Here is a 6,020-nt window from a genome sequence, read left to right on the forward strand (position 1 = left end):
ACCCGCTTCAATAACACCGAGCTGTAGCATTTTCTTTACCTCAGCCTCCATAATATCGCTCTGGCGGGGTGACACCCGGTACGCCTTGGATCGTACTGGCTCTGGGGAGGTAAGTTCTATGTCATGAGTAAGGACAGAAGTCCTACCAGGCCTCTCAGAGAACAGACCTTGAAACTCTTGTAAGAGCTGGTGTAGTTCTGTTTTCTGCTCAGGCGACAGCGATGCTTTACTTATTAAGTCACTAATGACTTGATCGGCGTCTTTCCTGTTTGTCACTGAGCCTAGTCCCGGAAGCTCGACTAACTTTCCCGCATCGGGAATTTCCTCTCCAGTATCTGGTGCCTTTAACGCTACAGGCTCAATTTTATCCCGTTCGGGCGTGCTCTGAATACTAGCTTGCTGCGCCTCTGACCCTTTCTCATCGTTCAACAACGTCGGCCCCGCAACTACCGCCTTTGCAGCGAGCTCCCGAACCTTCGATCTGGTTAAGGCCTGAACGCTAGCCTCACCAAACAAAAGCCCCTTCTCGCGCAGGAGGTGATCGGACCTGTTTGAAAATAAGTATGGGTACTGGGGGGGCAGCATAGATGACACTGCGGCCTCCGTCTCAAGTGCTCCGAAAGGTCCTTCAATAAGCACTTTTGCTACCGGCAGACACACGCTATGAGCTTCCACTGCTTGCTTGATCCATGCGCACTCGCCCGTGAACATATCGGGTTCTACGTAAGAGGGGTGAACTACATCCATTGTAGCTGCGGAATCGCGAAGCACTCGGCACTCTTTCCCGTTCACGAGGAGGTCTCGCATGTAAGGCTCGAGAAGCTTCATGTTCTCGTCAGTGCTGCATATAGACAAAAACACGACTTGTGTTTTTGTTTCTGGACACTGCGCCGAAAAGTGACCCGGCTTCTGGCACGTATAACACAGGCGCGCTTGCCTCGCCTCGAACCGCTTTCTGCGTTCGGCTTCGGTTGCCGCCGTCTCCTTACGTTCGGTCGGACTGCTTTCACTCGCATCCGCACTACGTGTATCCCCCTTTGCTCTCATGGGCGTGAACTTTGGCCTCTCAAACTTGGAGCCAAATTCACCCTTTTGACCGTCCTTAGCTCCGCGAGCCCGACGCGTCACAAACTCCTCGGCTAACTCAGCGGCTCTAGCCACCGTACTAACGTCTGGCCTATCCAAGACCCAGTACCGCACGTTCTCAGGTAACCGACTATAAAACTGTTCTAGCCCGAAACACTGCAGAACTTTCTCGTGGTCACCAAACGCTTTCTCTTCTTTGAGCCACTCCTGCATGTTTGACATAAGCCTGTACGCAAACTCAGTATATGACTCACTTTTGCCTTTCTCATTTTCCCGAAACTTCCGACGGAACGCCTCCGCTGACAGCCGGTACTTTTTTAGCAGACTCGATTTCACTTTGTCGAAATCCTCTGCCTCCTCTCTCTCCAAGCGAGCGACTACGTCGGCCGCCTCGCCGGGTAGCAAAGTGAGCAAGCGCTGTGGCCACGTTTCCCGAGAGAACCCCTGCTTCTCGCACGTTCGCTCAAAGTTAACCAGGAACAAACCAATGTCCTCTCCAAGCTTAAACGGCCGCATCAGGTCAGTCATTTTGAACAATACTCGTTCTCCTGCACCGTGTGCCTGACTTCCATTACGAGCGCGTTCCATCTCTAACTCGAGACGCTTCATTTCCAACGCGTGTTGACGGTCGCGCTCTTCTTTTTCTTTCTCTTTTTGTTCTTTAAGTTCACGCTCATCTTTCTCTTTCTGTTCTTTACCTTCGCGCTCATCTTTCTCTTTCTGTTCTTTAAGTTCGCGCTCCTGTTTCTCTTTTTGCTCCTCCCTCTCCTCAATGGTCTCAAGGCATTCCGACAGCTCGTCATCCTCAGCTTCTAACTCAAGAATAGCCCTTAGCAGTTATGGTTTTCTGAGTTTGTCTGAGACATCCAGACCCAACTCTCTCGCAAGCTCCAACAATTTCGGTTTGCGCAACGACTTCAAATCCATGGCTGCTCTGAATGCTGCTTTCTCTACTGCCTACTATTGTCTTGCCGCTAACTAACCCGGTAGCAACGACAACCACAATTACCAGCTCTGTTTCTAACACTAACAAAAGCCTGGCAAAACTCAGAAGAAGAAAGTCCCGCACTCACCAAACCTCGCAGCCAAGAATTCAGCGCAGTCGTTCCGCTGCAGGCAACCAGTCATCACACAGGGCTCGTTGCACTGCTCCCGGATGGTCGTTGAGCTGCTCAGCATACAGTCAACCGCATCTCTTCGCTGCTGGCCTCCGTTGTCGCGATCTCACCGCTGGCAACCAGATGTTGGAATCGCACCGCTGGCACGAGTTGATGGGGGTCTCGGTGCTGACGCCCGATATTGCCAATGGGTCGCAAGCCCCAAGGGTAGCGTTGGCCTGGCGGCCTGGGGCACTGGAAGCATCCGAAGGTCCCGGCAAAGCAAGAGAAGACTGGTAACAGAACAACTGGTTTATTCTAACATAGCAAAAGAGCGGCCGGTCAGGTCGACCGGAGTGGAGAGACGGGAGAGCACGTAACTCAACAGTACAAATCGGAGCCTCTGCTCTGGCGTCCGGGGGCAGCTGCTCTTATACCCTCGGCGTCGCGGTCCAAAAGGGAAGGAGGGAAGGTCACGGGATGAAGGTCACGGGACGGCGCAGCAGGAGCCCACGACGGCGCGAGCGGTTGAGCCGAGAGACCTGCTGAACCGAGTGTAGTGACGCATCGCCAACCGCCCACACGACGGCGCGAACTGTTGAGCCGAGAGACCTCCAGGCTCCTCATTCGGGGAACTCCGCTCCCCGGCTGCCGCGCTTTGACAAGCGAGGGCACACACACACACACGCACACACGAAGACACGTGGCACTGAAACACGCCTGGACACGCTTGGCGGGTAGGCGTCGCGGCGGCGTCGGACGGGCCAAAATGTCCGCCGCTTTGAACAAAGCCCCGGCGTCCGTTGCATCCGCGCCGGCATTACCGCGCGTTGTAGGCGAAACGTAACAACGGTAACCACGGAGAGGTGACGACAGAAAGGCGACGCAAGGACAAAGCCCGTGTCGGGCATCCAGGAATGAGTCTGTCGACATCTATCGTGGCGTGAAGAGACGATAACGAGAAACACGATTATACCGACGATAATGACGACGCCCGTGTGAGACGCCACAACGCGTTGAAGAAGTACGTCCTTAACGCGTATCCTCGTAATAAACCTACGGAGAGATAGTACAGGACAGATATAACAGCGCAAACCAAGACATTCATAGATAACGCTAAGGATTAGCGCTACAACGGTATTTCACTAGGAATGTCTTAGTTCGGTGTTTCTTGCTATGTAAATATTGTAGGTAGATGTTTCTATGGAAATGTCTTGATTTGATGGTTCTGTCTATGTGAGTGTCCTTATAGACCCCGCTACTATGGTCTTGCCTTTCACGTGAACCACGAAGCCCAGCGAAAAAAAAAAAAATGTTTTACAGGGGGAGAGGAAAGTCTATTAGACCCCTGTAAGCCTGTCAGATAAATTCTACAATGCAAAAAAAAATGCGAATCCCACGCACTGTGGGGAATCGGTGTAAGCGAACCTGTGCATGCTGTTTGCTTTGATCGACGATAATTAGCGGTGATGTTGGAGGCGAATGCGTAATTTCTTCAGTGTTTATATAGTCCAACACGAGAGTGGTGAGTGGATTCCAAACGTTACCCTGCGCGCACCAGTGCCGTTTGTCTGCGTAGTCCGCAGAACGTACAGGGAGACGTTTTTTCGAGGCGTTGTTGTGCGTTGTTGTGCGTTGTTGTTCGTAGTCTCCGAAAGGGTTGAGCGTTATCAATGCCTCACATGGCACATCGCATCGTGGCATGAGCGGTCTGCATCGCGTTTCGCTCTGTTTAGACGCCAGCTCCAAGCGCTCTATTCAGGCTGTGGACGATTGCAATGTTTACGCTATCACAGTCCAGCACGCGACCTCCACACCCAGCACCTGTATTTTTGTCGCATAGAAAGGCAAGCACAGCACGTACCATAAATAAAGGGAAAATCAGACAGCCACCCGTTCGTAGCAATTGCTACAAAGGAAACCCATACGGGTTCCTCGAAAGAAAAGCCTCATAGTTGAAGAAAAACTCGACCTGCCACCTGCTAGCCGCCTGGTTAGCTCAGATGGTAGAGCGGCTGCCCCTGAAAGGCGGTGGTTCCGGGTTCGAGTCCCGGACCAGGACGAATGTTTCTTCAACTGTGAGGCTTTTCTTTCGAGGAACTCGTATGGTTTTCCTTTGTAGCAATAGCTACGAACGGGTGGATGCCTGATTTTCCCCTTTATTCATTAGTTTTCTCCACCTTGCGGGTTTCCGCAGAACTACTACGTCAAGCACGTGCCCTACGCACAAAGTGTGAAACGCTGCCGTGGCGGCAGGGATGGATGGATGTTATGAGTGTCCCCTTTGGAACGGGGCGGTGGGTTGCGCCACCAAGCTCTAGCTATTATACTGCCTAATGTCCTACCGAGGTTAAACAACGAAAAAAGAAAAAAAAGCACTATGAACTACCACGCCCAAATTTTCTGATCCCCTATTGCGAACTGTGCTTTTGTACGTCTCCGTCTTTTGTCGTTTCCCTACTTCCACCAATCCTCCAATCGCCTCGTATTAATGCCTATTGCAGACATGTTTGCTTTACCTCTGCTCCCGCTGAACCCAATGGTTCAAGGTGTTGTGTAGGGATGCGCAGAGGTGAGCTCCATCTGGCGGTGTTGCAAGAAACCCAGCAGCGCGCGCGAGCAAGGTCACAGCAGCAGGAGCAGCAGCGCCAGAAAGTCGGGAGAATAGGCAAAGAAAGCTCCGCCTTCAAAGGGGCTACGTAAAAACGTGACGTGGTGAGCGCACCAAAACGCTATGTCGCGCTTCCGTTGCTGGGGCCGATGATGTGACGCTGTACTTACATTCTCGTGACTTGCGTGGCGGCCTGTGTAGTGCGTTTATTTTAATAGTTTGATACTTCCCATCTTTATATCGTTTTCTTTTTATTTTTCGGAGTAGTTTTCGAAACATTGGAATAGCCGGTTCTAAAGAAAGCTACCTTCACTATTTTTTTTCTGCTCCTATTGATAAAGTAAAACGCTGCTCTCATCGCGTCCTCTTACGCACCGGGGACGGGTTCCCGTCTAGCGGGCCAATATTATGCGAGACGACAAGAGCTGGGACAGTCGCGAGGCCGTCGCCGGGCTTTGTATCGGCGAGGCCCGCGCGAGGACACGCACACGCACACGCGCAGAAGAGCCAATATACGGCGACGCGTTTCCAAGCCCCGGCCACGACAGGTGCGTTGGAACTCGGTCATTGATTAGGCGCTGCTGTGTTGAGGTGCGTTTGTGCCGCGGGCGTCCCCGGCGGCCTCATCCAGTTCGACTGGAACGGGAAATGAAGAGCGGCGGAAGGGAGAGAGAGAGAGAGAGAGAGAGAGACGAAAGAGAAAGGGAGAGAAAGTTGAGCGGTCGATATCGCCGAGTGTCCTGAAAAAAAAAGTTACTAACGGGAACATTGGCTCCAAGCGAGCTGCAACCTCGGTGGTTTGGGCCAGTAGGGGGATAATAGTGTAGCGAACAGGAGTATTCTAGTTCACGCTAGTGGCGGGTAATACGCGACCTTGGACCGGCCGCCGTTGTGTAGTGGCTATGGCGTTGCGTTTCGGTGTGTGTGGGTGGGGAGGGGGGTGCAAGTACGTATGTGCACTTAGATTCAGGTGCACGATAGATAAGCCCAGGCGGTCAAAATCCTTCCGGAGTCCCTTGATCAAATTGTGGTTCTGGCGCGTAAAACTCAGAAATGGCCTTTTTTGAGTGTGTGCAAGTCGATTGTATTAAAGGAAATGTCGCTTCATAAGTGCGACCATTAGCTGAGATTATGCAAGTCCGCAGACAGTTATCGCCTTCGCGCGTTCAGAAGAATACGACTGCTCGGAAAGAGATTAGAAAAAAAAGGCAATAATTGAGACACGA

At 52.1% G+C, this 6,020-nt stretch overlaps 1 non-coding gene across 1 annotated transcript; it reads left to right on the forward strand.

Annotated features, from left to right (window-relative positions):
* Nucleotides 1–4,171: 4,171 nt before the first annotated feature.
* Nucleotides 4,172–4,246, forward strand: TRNAS-UGA (transfer RNA serine (anticodon UGA)). Its single transcript has one exon. It is a non-coding gene; the product is annotated as a tRNA-Ser (tRNA).
* Nucleotides 4,247–6,020: the final 1,774 nt, after the last annotated feature.

The sequence above is a fragment of the Dermacentor andersoni genome, chromosome 11 (assembly GCF_023375885.2).
Source record: "Dermacentor andersoni chromosome 11, qqDerAnde1_hic_scaffold, whole genome shotgun sequence".
NCBI lineage: Eukaryota > Metazoa > Arthropoda > Arachnida > Ixodida > Ixodidae > Dermacentor > Dermacentor andersoni.